This window comes from Pipistrellus kuhlii, unplaced genomic scaffold (genome assembly GCF_014108245.1).
Source record: "Pipistrellus kuhlii isolate mPipKuh1 unplaced genomic scaffold, mPipKuh1.p scaffold_m20_p_12, whole genome shotgun sequence".
Taxonomy (NCBI): Eukaryota; Metazoa; Chordata; class Mammalia; order Chiroptera; family Vespertilionidae; genus Pipistrellus; species Pipistrellus kuhlii.
In genome coordinates this window covers 42,556,305-42,568,712 of record NW_023425427.1, presented here as the reverse complement: position 1 = coordinate 42,568,712, position 12,408 = coordinate 42,556,305, and the positions used below count along the sequence as shown (strand labels likewise).

Genomic DNA, 12,408 nt, shown 5'->3' with positions numbered 1-12,408 from the left:
CATGTTAGATAATAAAATAGCAAACATGGATTAAGTCCTTGGGATTTGCCTGGCGCTGGACTAAGCACTTGACGTGGGTGGTATTATTTAATTATAACTTCATTACTCTTAAACAGGCAGTGTTATCATGTCTACTTTACAGGTGAGGAAAATCAGAGATCACCTTGCTCCAGATAACACAATATGTGACCTAACCAAAGTGGGCCTCTTAGGGTGGGATTAGGGTTGGAATACCGAGAACCTTGAACCCCAGGCTACTTTCCTCCTCTACCAACCTCTTCTGTTTCTCTGAAGCAACTCTAAGGCTTTGTGGCGTAGAGTTTCCAAATCTTTTGACTGGATAACTCCTGAAAATTTCCCCAGTTTAATGCTGAGTGCTCCTAATTCAGGAAATATGAGCCATAGTAACCCCCCAAAATGAGCTCCCGAAGACTGGTTTTTGGCAAACCTTGCTCTTCTTTCATGGGCTGATTCAAAGTCACTCTTTACATCTCTTTAAAGAATAGATTTTTTCCCCCCAGATTACTTTGCTCCAATAAACATAGGGATGAAATCAAACTATTGTACAGATGTAAACATTCTCACGCTGTACTACTAAACGTGTTGTTTACATTGAAATAGCAGTGCGAAAGTCTGAACCCACTTATATTTCTTTAGTAGTTATTGTTAAGTATACTATAACTAACACATTTGCTTACACATTCACGGACAAATTGTCTGTAATAAATTCAGCTAGACACAAGCAGTAGGTGTTAGAATTTTCCGCCTCTCACATTAGCTAGTTGTCTGTCTGGGTATTGGCTTGCTCAGAGCAGGGGGTTCATCAAGGAAAGGGGGAGACTTTTTGATCTCTTTGTTAGCTGTTCACAAAGGGAAAAAAAACCCACAGGCTGAACCTCTTAACTCCTAACTCACATCAGACATCCCCAAATTGCATGGTTTTAGTGTTGCTAAGGGAGGGGGAAGGGGGAGGGGGAAGGGAGTGGGGGGAAGGGAGACAGGCTCCTTCTTGCAGTGTGGTTGTGGGTGTAAATCGGTATAAAATTATCGGAGAGCAATTTGGCAATAGCTATTAAAAATGAAATGCTCATACCCTCTGACCCAATAATAATTCACCTTCTGGGAATTCATCATAGAGAAATACTCCTACAACTGCTCAAAGATGTAAGTGTAAAACGATGCAAGAATATTTGTTACAGGGAAAATTGGAAAGAACCCAAACGTGCATTAACAGCAATTGGTTAAGGAAAGTATGTCGGGCATATAGTACAATACCATGGAACCATTAAAAAAAAAAAAAAAGACTAAAAAGATTACTCTTTACAGGCAGGCATGGAAAGATGTCTAAGACGTACTGTGAAGTGGTATAAATATAGCACTCTTCAAAGTGGAGGGTATAATCTTATTTTTGTAAAATAATAAATGAAATTTTAATATACGCTCTGAAAATAAGTTAACTAGTTTTCTCAGCTGTGTGAGATTATGGAAGATTTTCACTTTCTATGCTACATATTATTATAAGGTTTCAAGATATGTTTTACACACACACACACACACACACACACACGATACTTTCCTAATAAGAAAAAGAATAAATGTTTTTGTGGCTTGGTCCCTCAAGAGCCCTGTTCGAAAAGGTATAGAAGTCTAGTCCAAATCAATTATTGGAAAACAAAGCCGAACTGACATTGGAACAGTGATACCACTTGACCAGGCATGGAGATACTTCCGTTGTAATTATTACAACGGCTCATAGAGTTTATGAGCCGTTGTAATAATTAGTCCTCTGTAGGATGGTCTTCCAGGGATGAGCTAAAGAGAAGACACTTCAAGTGTGGCTGGTTTTGGAAACACTGCTCTAGGTGAGAGGACATCTGAGGACCAGAGGCTCAAACTAAGAGATCTCATCCTTCCTGGTGACAGGCCAGGGGTAGGTGATGTCCATAAAAGACGAGAAAGAGTTTGTGTTCAATTTTTACACTGTCATCAAGATAAGACTTAGTGTCAGTTCTCTTGGGTTGAAGAGCAGATCCCAATTTGGGGGAGCGGAGCGTGGAGGGGATGGTCTATAGCTTCTACAACTGAGGGGATTCTTTTTGACAAAAAAAGAATGCAAAGGTACAAATACAAAATGAGGGGCCCTGGAGAAGGAGGATGCTGAGACTAAGCTGCCTTAGCTTCTCAGTGATCGCTCTGTTAAAAAACCAAGATGACACCGGAGAGGAACGGGCATACTTCCTTTCCTTTAAGAGTGATCCTGGCAAAGAGGAGTTTCCATGTCACATGTGGTGAAAGCTAGAGGAAGCGCGGCGAGCCCGGGGAGGCTGTGTGAGCGGTGCTTGGGGGGATACTTGAGTTTCTGTGGATGGCTAAGCTCTGGGGAAGCTCTGTTTGTTGATAGTGGCAAGCGCCCAGTTCTTGATGCTCATAAAGCTATGGCAGGCAGAGATGTATTAGGTCATCAATCTAGATTCGGGTCCAAGGCAGGATGGTTCACTATTGTAGTCATTCCAAACCTTTGTCCAGGCAGCCTGGAAAGGTTTGAGGGCCTCACTCTTAAAAAGCTGTTCCTCTCCTCTGGTTCCCGGGCAAATGTTGAGATGTTTGATGAGAAAAAAAAATTAATTTAGAGTTGGAGCCACAAAACGACTTAATTATATCCATTCACCTAGATTTCTATCAGTTTTCCACATGAAGAAAATAATTTAGTATAAGAAAAAACACACCCCGAAACTCATATCTCTGGCACAAATTTTCCATCAAGGAACAAATCACTGATTTTTTCTGGTTCCTTATATTTAACTTTGATGGTAAGTTTCTTTTTAGCTTGAGGGAAAAAGCAAACTTACTTGGATTCTCTTGAGCCAGCGTTATCAAGAGTGAGCAACATTTGAAAGCTGCCTTTGTTCATGGAAAGAAAGTGGTCTCCTAAAGCTTATGTTAGTCTGTTTTCCTCTGTTTTTGGTAAACTTGATATGCTCCCAATTTTTATTTTAGGCTTCCTATAGGGGATATAAAAACAGTTTTTATTTTCTCATGTTTTCCTTTAAGGCCATATTGATAATGATCCTAATCTCCCAAAAGATTTTGGTGGCTACTTTTTTTTGTAGCAAAGAGAGGAGGCTTGTTCTAGGCCTGAATTGTTATTGATTGATTAATGTATGCTATCCCTCCTTAGTGAAATCTCTTATTTCCTAAGGCCGTGCGTGTGTGTGTGTGTGTGTGTGTGTGTAGTTTGCTTTCTTGTTCTTTATGTGTTTAATGATTTATGGGAGGAATGGCCTTGAAAATACTCAAAACAATTCCTTTCGATAATTAATGCTACTAGCAAATATAAAAGTGCTAGCAAATAATATAGTCTTTGGATATTTGCATTTGAAAGATCATTGCTATTTTAAGTCATGACATGCAGGCATTAGTTTATTGATGCTGCTGACATCAGTGCTAGTAAAGGGACGTTCAGCAACAAGCAACCCTCAGGAACCATTTGTTTTAAGAATCCCCAAGGCAGGCCCCTGGTTATTCAACTATCAAGAAATTGACTCTAAATGCGATCTGAGTTAAACTTAGCTGAGTTTAATTAGATTTTAAAAGTTGACTGGGAATTCATCCAAAATGTGCTCATCAAAAAACAAAGGTATTGGAAAGTAGCGGAAAGAAATAGGATTATGGAGAACAAAATTAATTTTAAACCTCTTGAAGTGGAAAAATGTTTAAAGATAGAAATGCTGAAGGTAAAAAAGATTTTTCTTTTATATTAAAATGGGTTCAATACAGTATGTCTCTCCCTGGGATTTTCTGTGACAAGTTCCTTTCAAAAGTATGCCAGTCTCTACTCAAAAATTGCGGAAGGTAATGGGAAATAAAAATTCTTGAAAGGTACAAAATTACCAAAGGTACAACGTCATTGAAAAGCACTTTGAGGATATCTTCCCAACTCAAAATATCCAATTTGACAAAAAAATTTTTTATGATTTTTTTTATGAGATTTAAATGTAATCTCATAAAAAAAAGTTAAAATATTTTGATTGCACATTAAACACATTCACCCTAGGGAAAAAAATAGTGAAATTAAATGAATTTAATACAGTCCAGAAGAATATGAACTAAATAATAAAAAGTTAGCACTAATGGTGATCTCAGTGATATATGCTATATTAGACACCTTACTGGCAAATTCATCCTAAGTTCTTCAATGGATGGGTATCCATCCTAAACAGAGTGCTTTAGACGTGATCGGGTTCAGTAAGTGTATGTGAAACAAACAAACGTGATTGCATTTGGGTAGATCCCAGATTCTTCACTGTTTGATTTCTATTTCCCTGGTTGTCAGTTATGCCTGATCAAAATGGTAACTGAGCCGAAACTGGTTTGGCTCAGTGGATAGAGCGTTGGTCTGCAGACTGAAGGGTCCCAGGTTCGATTCCAGTCAAGGACATGTACATTGGTTGCAGGTACATCCCCGGTGGGGGGTGTGCAGGAGGTAGCTGGTCGATGTATCTCTCTCATCAATGTTTCTAGATCTCTATTCCTCTCCCTTCCTCTCTGTGAAAAATCAATAAAATATATTTTTTAAATGGTAACTGATCAAATTATAGCACTTGTATATATCAACAACCCTGCCTGTGCAAATAAGCGCTTTCAAATGTTCTCTGAAAATCAACGTGTCTGTTTTGGTTAGGAACTTGGTTTAAAATGAAAAGTCATTTGTTCCTATAATAAAAATTCCAAGTGGTAGAATAGATTCAGCTTCTCAAACAACGTTGTCTAGAATGCCTCTCTCTCTCTCTCTCTTTCTCTCTCTCTCTCTCTCTCTCTCTCTCTCTCTCTCTCTCTCTCTCTCTCACACACACACACACACACACACACACACACACACCAACTTGACCACTTTCTGCACTGTTTGCATTTGTGGGCAAGTATAGTCACCAACATGGAACCACTCAGCAGTCCTCCAGTCTGAGAGTGCTTCTTTTACAGTAGAAACTAAACTTCATTGCCCTAGCTCTGATCACGTGGCCATCCCTGAACCATGGTGTTATGCTGCAATGGTATGCAGGTATATTAGTTTCCCATGGCTACCATAACAAATTACCACAGACTAGGTGGCTTAAAAGAGATACACCTATTCTTTCACAACTTCTGAAGGCCAGTTATCCGAAATCAAGGTGTCACCAGGCCTATGCTCCCTTCACAGACCCTGGGGGAGATTTAGTTCCAACTCCTGATAACTCCAGGCATTCCTTGACTTGTGGCCACATCAATCCAATCTCTGCCTAGGTAGGTGATCACGTTGCCTCCTCCTCTTATCTGTGCGCCTCCTCTGTGTCTGTGTCAAATCTCTGTCTCTCTCTGCCTCATATCATAAAGTCACAGGGATAATCCGGGATGATCTCATCTCAAGATCTTTAACTTAATTCCAGCAGCTAAGGCACTTTTTCCAAATAAGGTATAGTCACAAATTCCAGGGATCAGGACACAAACATGGCTTCTGGGGACCGCCTCAAGCTGGTACATGTTTGTCTCCTGACAAAAAAGGGAAGCCCTGATGTATATATAGTATTTGCCTAATTCTGTAGTTTAATACGTCACCGTGGCTAACGTCCACCTGCCCCTGGGAAGTCTCTGAACCTGAAGTTGGAGGAGATACACAGTAGCACATCCTGATACAGTACTTCTATCCTTATACTGTACGTCCAATAGGTGTAAGGAAACTCCAGAGCACAGATCACAAACAGTAAAACCTATTCAAGTGAATAGGAAAGCAATGAATGTTGAGGGCCTATTAACTTTGTTTTAAATATAATTCATTTAATTATAAGTTCATGTAATCTAACTTTTAATAACGATTATATTTAACAACCGGCTCACCAAATTCCTAAAAAATTTACGAGTTGCTTCGGATGAGCTGGTATGAGCCAGCTCCAACATGCTACTTAATAGAATGTGCTGATTGACCAGGCCTGAGTCACAGAGCCTGAGGCAGAGAAAGGGTCAACAATATTCAAACCACATGAACTGAAAAGAAGGTGGGTGGTTTCTATAGAGAAAATTGGGGTGCTATTACTTAAGGAAGCGGAAAGGAATATGAGAAGACAGAAACAACAAAGCCACTTATGTATCGTTGTCTAAACATATTTTAATGACTTGAGCCTAAGGCAAATTTTTTCAGCAAAGTTCAAAACAGTTACAGGTACAAGTATTGTGGCTGGGAACCGACCTGCAAGTCACTCTTTCCATCTGCGGGGGAAATCACAATTTTCCACATTCCCGTTTTACTTAGCTCATCATATCTGTTTGTAAGTCTGAGCACATGGATCCCAAGGTGGTGAGTTGCAGAAAAAAAGAGACATAAAGCAATGCTCATTTTCAAAGTATCTTTAAAAAAAAAATTTTAATTTGCACACTATTCAATTCACCCATTTAAAGCACAAAATCCAGTGGCTTTGGTACATTCACAGAGTTGTTCAACCTTCACCACAATTAGCTGTAGAATGTGTTCATCACTGTACCATCGCCTTCCAATGCCCGCCCTCTGACTCCCTGCCCTCCGCAGCCATTGGTCTATTTTCTGTCTCTATAGATTTGCCTAGTCTAGGAATTCATATAAATGGAATCCTATAATATGTGTTCCTTTGTGACTAGCTTCTTTCACTTAGCATAGTGTTTTAAGGTTCTTTGGTGTTGTCACATGCATGAGTATTTCATTCCTTTTTATTGTCAAGTAGTATTTCATTGTATAAATATACCACATTCTCTTCATTCATTAGTTGGTGGACATTTGAATTGTTTTCCCTTTGGGGCTATTTTGAATCTAATGCTGCTATGAACTCTCACGGACATAGTTTTCATTTCTCTTAAACCAATGGTCTTTTAAGTTTAAATGTTTAGCAAGGTTTCTTATTATTTCCCTCTTGCTTAAGGCAACCATCACTTAGGAATTAAATCAGAAATGCCAAGTTTAGATTTGAATCCTCTTAACTATTGAACTCACGAACCCAATCCCTTAAGAATCCTGGGATTGGCTAAACCCAGAGGAGAAGTTCTGCTCACCAGCCCCGGGGTTGGGGAGGGTGGTGGTGCTGGTCAGTAGACCATAGGAGCTGACTTAAGGCCCACAGATCACTGAGCAGGTGATTGCACACCAGGGGTTGTGCCCGAGTCCTGGCCTCGCCTCAAACAGGCTCACCATAATCAGTTCCTCGCATGCTCCCTGGGGGATTCTTCCCAGCCAAAGTATAAAGAATAACAAAAGTAAGGCCTTATTCTCTGACCTGGAAATCAGAATCCTGTGGTTTGGAAAACTTGCACGGGAGAGGGGGAAATGTTAGCTTCCCTGACAGAGGCCAGTAGAGCATTGCATTTTCTCCCTTGCATGATGGGAGAGTTCTTCCCTGTGTCCTGCAGACCTGTGACAAAAAGAAAGAAAAAAAAATATATAGCTCTATAGAGCAACTTTCTTCCAAGAAATTCAGACTGTCTCAAACAGTTTTTCAGTCCTTCCCCCTGAGGGAGTTTGCATAAATGTGTATAAGAAATGACTTCTTTTAAAATTTACAGTCCCTGGCTAGCCAGTCCTGGGCAGAAATAGAACTTAAGAAAGCAGGCCTCCTGACCAAACATTCCGCTATAATATTTGCAGTGAGGTTCTATAAATCAGTGCATAGCCTTAAAAACAAGATCTCTTCATAACATCCCCCACGACTCTGCTCCATCAAGGACTGGCCTTCCTTTCACCAGGGGCCAAACTTCCTCTCCCAAAGCTTTGGAATCAACTGGCATGGCATGTTCTATGAAAAAGTATATCATTTACTTACAGTTAACGGTCCAGTCTGCCTGGAAGCAGGCTGGCCAGGCAGCTTGGCCCTCCTAGCCCAGTGCAACTGAAAACCCCTCAAGAATCCTGGGACTGGCTCAGCCTAAGGAGAAAGAGTCCTGTTCACAGTCCCCTCGCACTGCGACTGCTTGCTTGCTACGTCTCTGTGTTGCTGTACCTGGGGCTGCACTGGCCCACAGGGTCTTGATGGCCATACTGGGCAATACAGATTCAGATCCAGTTTCCCAAGGCTCAGCTCAGTGTCTGGATGGATGAGTCTGGGAGAACTTCCAGCATCAATCATTTGCGGGGGCCCAACCCAGCCCTTCGCCCCAAACCAAACACTCAGCTCCTCTTGCTGGGCCTCTCCTCAACATATTCTTATTGTGAGGGTCTCATGGCCCACCCCCGAGAGAGGAAAGAACCCTGGTCAGGGCCACCCCGGGTCCTGCAGAGTCTCAGGGAGTCACCCATGGGGAATAGCTTTTCTCTCACCTCCACAATGCCTCCAGGCTCCATAGATTCCTCCCCATGAGTTCTCAGGGAATGGGAGGTCTCCATCCAGTTAGTGACAAGAGGTTTCTATGAGTGTCCAGCCTCGGGCATATTTTGTTTCAGCTGCCAAACTCTTAACTTGAACATTATTTAAAAATTACATTAATTGTCAACAAGGACCAAAAATTATATTAATTGTTCAACAAGCTACATAGTTTGTGGGGCCCTTAGTGCAACAAAAAAAATGAAGGGCCCTTCTTAAAAATCTCAAGAATGTCAAGATGGCAACAGCAGAGCAATAAACCAAATAGTACGGCCGGCTCTCGGTATGCGTGGAGGATGGGTTCCGGAATCCCTGCCCCCTATATCAAATCCAAAGATGCTCAAGCCTCTTTTATAAAATGGCATAGCATATGGTACATCCTCCCACCTACTTTAAATCATCTCTGGATTACTTATAATTCCCAAAATAATGTCAATGTCATGTCAATAGTTGTTATGCTATTGTTTAGGGAATAATGAATGACAAGCACAAAAAGTCTGTATATGTTCAGTACAGATGCAACCATCCCAAGCCAGAACATGGCTGGTCCCCTCCAGAGGAAGCACAGCGCTCCCAGCCACTGCACTAACCCCATTCTCCACAGCTGCCAGGGGTCCTCTTGTTTGTGCTGCTGGTTTTCCTCCCAGCTCACCTCTCTCATGCAGAGGGCCTGCTCCTCCCACACAGCACATCAAATGCTGGCACTCTCTGTTGCAGGGCAATGGCTGCCTACTCCCTCCACATCCACAAAACTAAGGTTGCTCCTCCAGTAATCCTTTGCAGGATTGCATCAGTTTCTTAAAGAAACAAAAAAGCAAAATGCACCAAGATAAGGAAGGATATGTTGCCACGAGATACAGCTGACGCCTCATCTCAGAGCTTAACCATGCAGGGTTAAGGAGCATGAACTCTCAAAGACACCATCCTTTTTCCCTGGGGCTGTTTCTACTGCAAATCACCTGACCATACCAGGAACAGCCTGAAATGTCAGTGGAACCCAACCAACCACACAGCCCCATTGGACAGAGCCTACTCCCAGATTGGCCAGTGTACCTATCGGTGGAAACCTGAGCTAGACTGTAGCTGAAAACTCTGCTCATTCTGGGGAAGGTTTTGGTCTTGTGCCTGGAACTATGGAAGCAGACATTCACACCTACCACAGGGAACACACTAGGAGCCTAATTTCCAGCGCAACACGTTCGTGCTTTATTTTGAAAGGAAACAGCAGCATCGGAAGGCCTGCTCACTCTGCTGCTTTTTGTAGGAGGCCCCACAAAAGGCAGAGGGGATGGCTACGGTGCTAAAAGGAGGCATAGTTTGCATTTTTAAAAGGAAGAGGGACACACACACACACACACACACACAAACAAACAAAAAAACACCTTTTCTCAGGACCAGGAACTCATGATGCTGAAACATGACATGTGCACCTTCATAGAAATTTTTAAAAAGGTCAAATTTGCAAGGCTCTAGGAAAGTAGTGTAACACGCTATCCAATAAATCTCACTAGGAGAGACTGGAAAAGAGCTACAAACATCTTACTCTCGCCCCTTTGGTTTTAATACCTGGAAAGTGAGATTCTAAAATGTTCAATGACTCGCCCCACACCCGTGTGTGCTACCTAAAATGCAGGATGTTGCTTTCAGGCTAAACAGGCATTGTCCCTTCTGCCTGAAGTGCATTCGAGAACAAAACCCTCCTCTCTCTACATCAGAGTCACTATTCAGATTCCAGCGTTGAGGAAAGCGAAGGCTCTTTCGACTTCCACTCCCTTAGCAAACAGAAGAAAAGGCGGCTCTCCTGCCAGGACCTTTACAGCTGGTCCCTGTGTCTGCCCGGCCTGGGGTTCCAGGCCGGCAGGGAGCTGGCGCCGGCTGCCAGGCGGACACCAGGGGGCGCAGCATCCTTTGTGCTGACGCAGGCATGGAAGGCAGGCTCTGCAGCCTGGTTGGGCCTCCAAGAAAGCCTGACCTTCCCTCCTTGTCACTGGTTTTCTCTGGAACACAGCCCCCTTCATTCATTGAAAATCCGTTTCCTTCTTCCTCTCCGAGGCTCGGGTTCTTCCCCGGTACCATCGAAGATTTGTGCGTTTCACAGGGTGTCGCTCAAGTGTCGAGACGTATTTTTCAGTCACACCAGCCTTCTGCACAGCCTGGGAGCTCATGGCCCCCTGCCCATTATTTGCTCTCACTTGGAGTCCCCTCAACTCAGGGGGTTTCTAAAGATTCTTCCAGAATGAAGGAGCCTCTAGGACAGGACAAACTTCTTGGAAGAATGATCACATCTGTCTCCTAACACCCCTTCCCTTTCCACTAGAACACAAGATAAACAAACGCATGTTGCCCAGCACACACCCTCACCCTCCCCTGCCTGCTCTGCAGCAGTCCCAGGCCAGCCTTGGGTGCTTGGCACTTACCCAAAGAGACAGGCTCAAGCATCTCTCAGCCACACCTGGGACTGTCCACCCCAAACGGGACAGGGATTCCTTTTCCTGTCTCTCCTTTGAGCTCCCCAACAATGCTGAGGGATAGGCAGGGAATGCTTAAGAGGTTTACCCCAGTCCCAGAGCTAGTCCAGGGCGGGGGCCGAATGGGGGAGGGTGTGGCAGTACTGGAGTGACATTACTTGGGTGACAGCGGCCTGAGGAGAGCCGCTTGTCCCCTTGGCACGGAGGCCTGAAAGGAATGCAGTCATCGCCAGTGGTCATCAGGTTATCTTCGTGGAGGGGACCTGTGGGCTCAGGTCCTGAAAAGCCATAGCTATAGCCGGAGCACAGAAGGGGTGGGTGGGGAGGAAAGGGAGGGGTGAGGTAAACTCGGACCTGACCCTTCATTTTATCTGTGGCCTCGCTCACGCCTTGTTCTCCCCACTCGGCTTAGCTAACGTGGAATGATGGAAGCCCTGAGCCTGGCGTCAGCAGCCACTGCTGGATATCTTGATCATGAGCCTCCCTCTCCTCGTTCATAAGGCATCTGTCACATCTGTGTATCCGTGATGGGGAGAGCTACTAACCGGACAAAAATCATCAGCGTGGTCTGGGAGAGATGGCAGAGTTGGCCCTTCGGTATTATTTGAAGTATTCTGATTTATACAGATATTATGTTCATAGTTTTAGTTTTTGTTCTTACTTGGACTAATGATGTTCCTTTGAGTTGCTGTGATGATGACTTGTGTGCGGTGTCTGGCACATGGTCTGATGTATAGATGATGCTTCCTGAGCAGTGTGTTATTATTAGCTTCCGTACCATCCTCAACACGGCGCAAAGGGGCTTCACGTCAAGAAATTGGGGGTCTGGCCTCGTGGGTGGAGGGAGCATGGTCCCATGCATTGCGAGGTCCCACTGGTTCGATTCAGGGTTAGGGCTCGCGTCCTGGGCTGTGGGCTCTCTGTGAGGTTCGATCCCCAGGAGGGGGCATGCAGAAGGCAGCAGATTGATGTCTCTCTCTCTCTGTCTCTCTTGTGGATGTTTCTCTCTCCCCATCCCTTCCCCTCTCTCTCTAAAATGAAATTAAAAAAGAAAAAGAAATGTGGGGTCTGGTGCAGACTTTACTCTCTGCCCACTGTGGGACGCTGAATAAGCCAAGTCCCTTTTTTGCCCCTGCGGTCTCCGCATCTGTGAAATGGGAAGATGCATGCTGATTGATTTGGAAAATGGTAAGAAAGACAGAGCAAGGCTCACCACCAAGGCCCGAGGCACCTTCTAAAATCCAGCCTCCAACTCTGGAGAGGTGACCCCAAGCTTGACTTAGTGAGGCAGAAACCCTTCCTGGGGGATGCTGCCTCCTGGGGTGGGTAGAAAGGGCTGCGGTCAGCTGAGCAAGTTCTGAAGATAATGCAGATATTAAGTTAGGAAACAACAATGGGCAAGGCCATCACTTAGGTGGGGAGAAGGGAAAGGAAATGTAGGCGGTTCCTTGGGCACACTTGGCACCATTTTCCTGACAAGAGAGATGCCCTTGGTTGCCAGAGCCAACCCCAGCCCAGCTCCCTCAGTGGAGAGCACAGGACTCACCTTGGTGAGAGGAGACCCCCCCAATACGTCGTCGTCGTCC

The 12,408-nt window shown here is 44.0% G+C and overlaps 1 long non-coding RNA gene across 1 annotated transcript; it reads right to left on the bottom strand.

Moving 5' to 3' along the window:
• Positions 1–1,874: 1,874 nt before the first annotated feature.
• Positions 1,875–8,503, bottom strand: LOC123652152. Its single transcript, XR_006741317.1, has 3 exons — positions 8,312–8,503; positions 7,275–7,409; positions 1,875–2,577 (listed from the first exon to the last, which is right to left on the bottom strand). It is a non-coding gene; the product is annotated as an uncharacterized LOC123652152 (long non-coding RNA).
• Between the last annotated feature and the right edge of the window lie 3,905 nt (positions 8,504–12,408).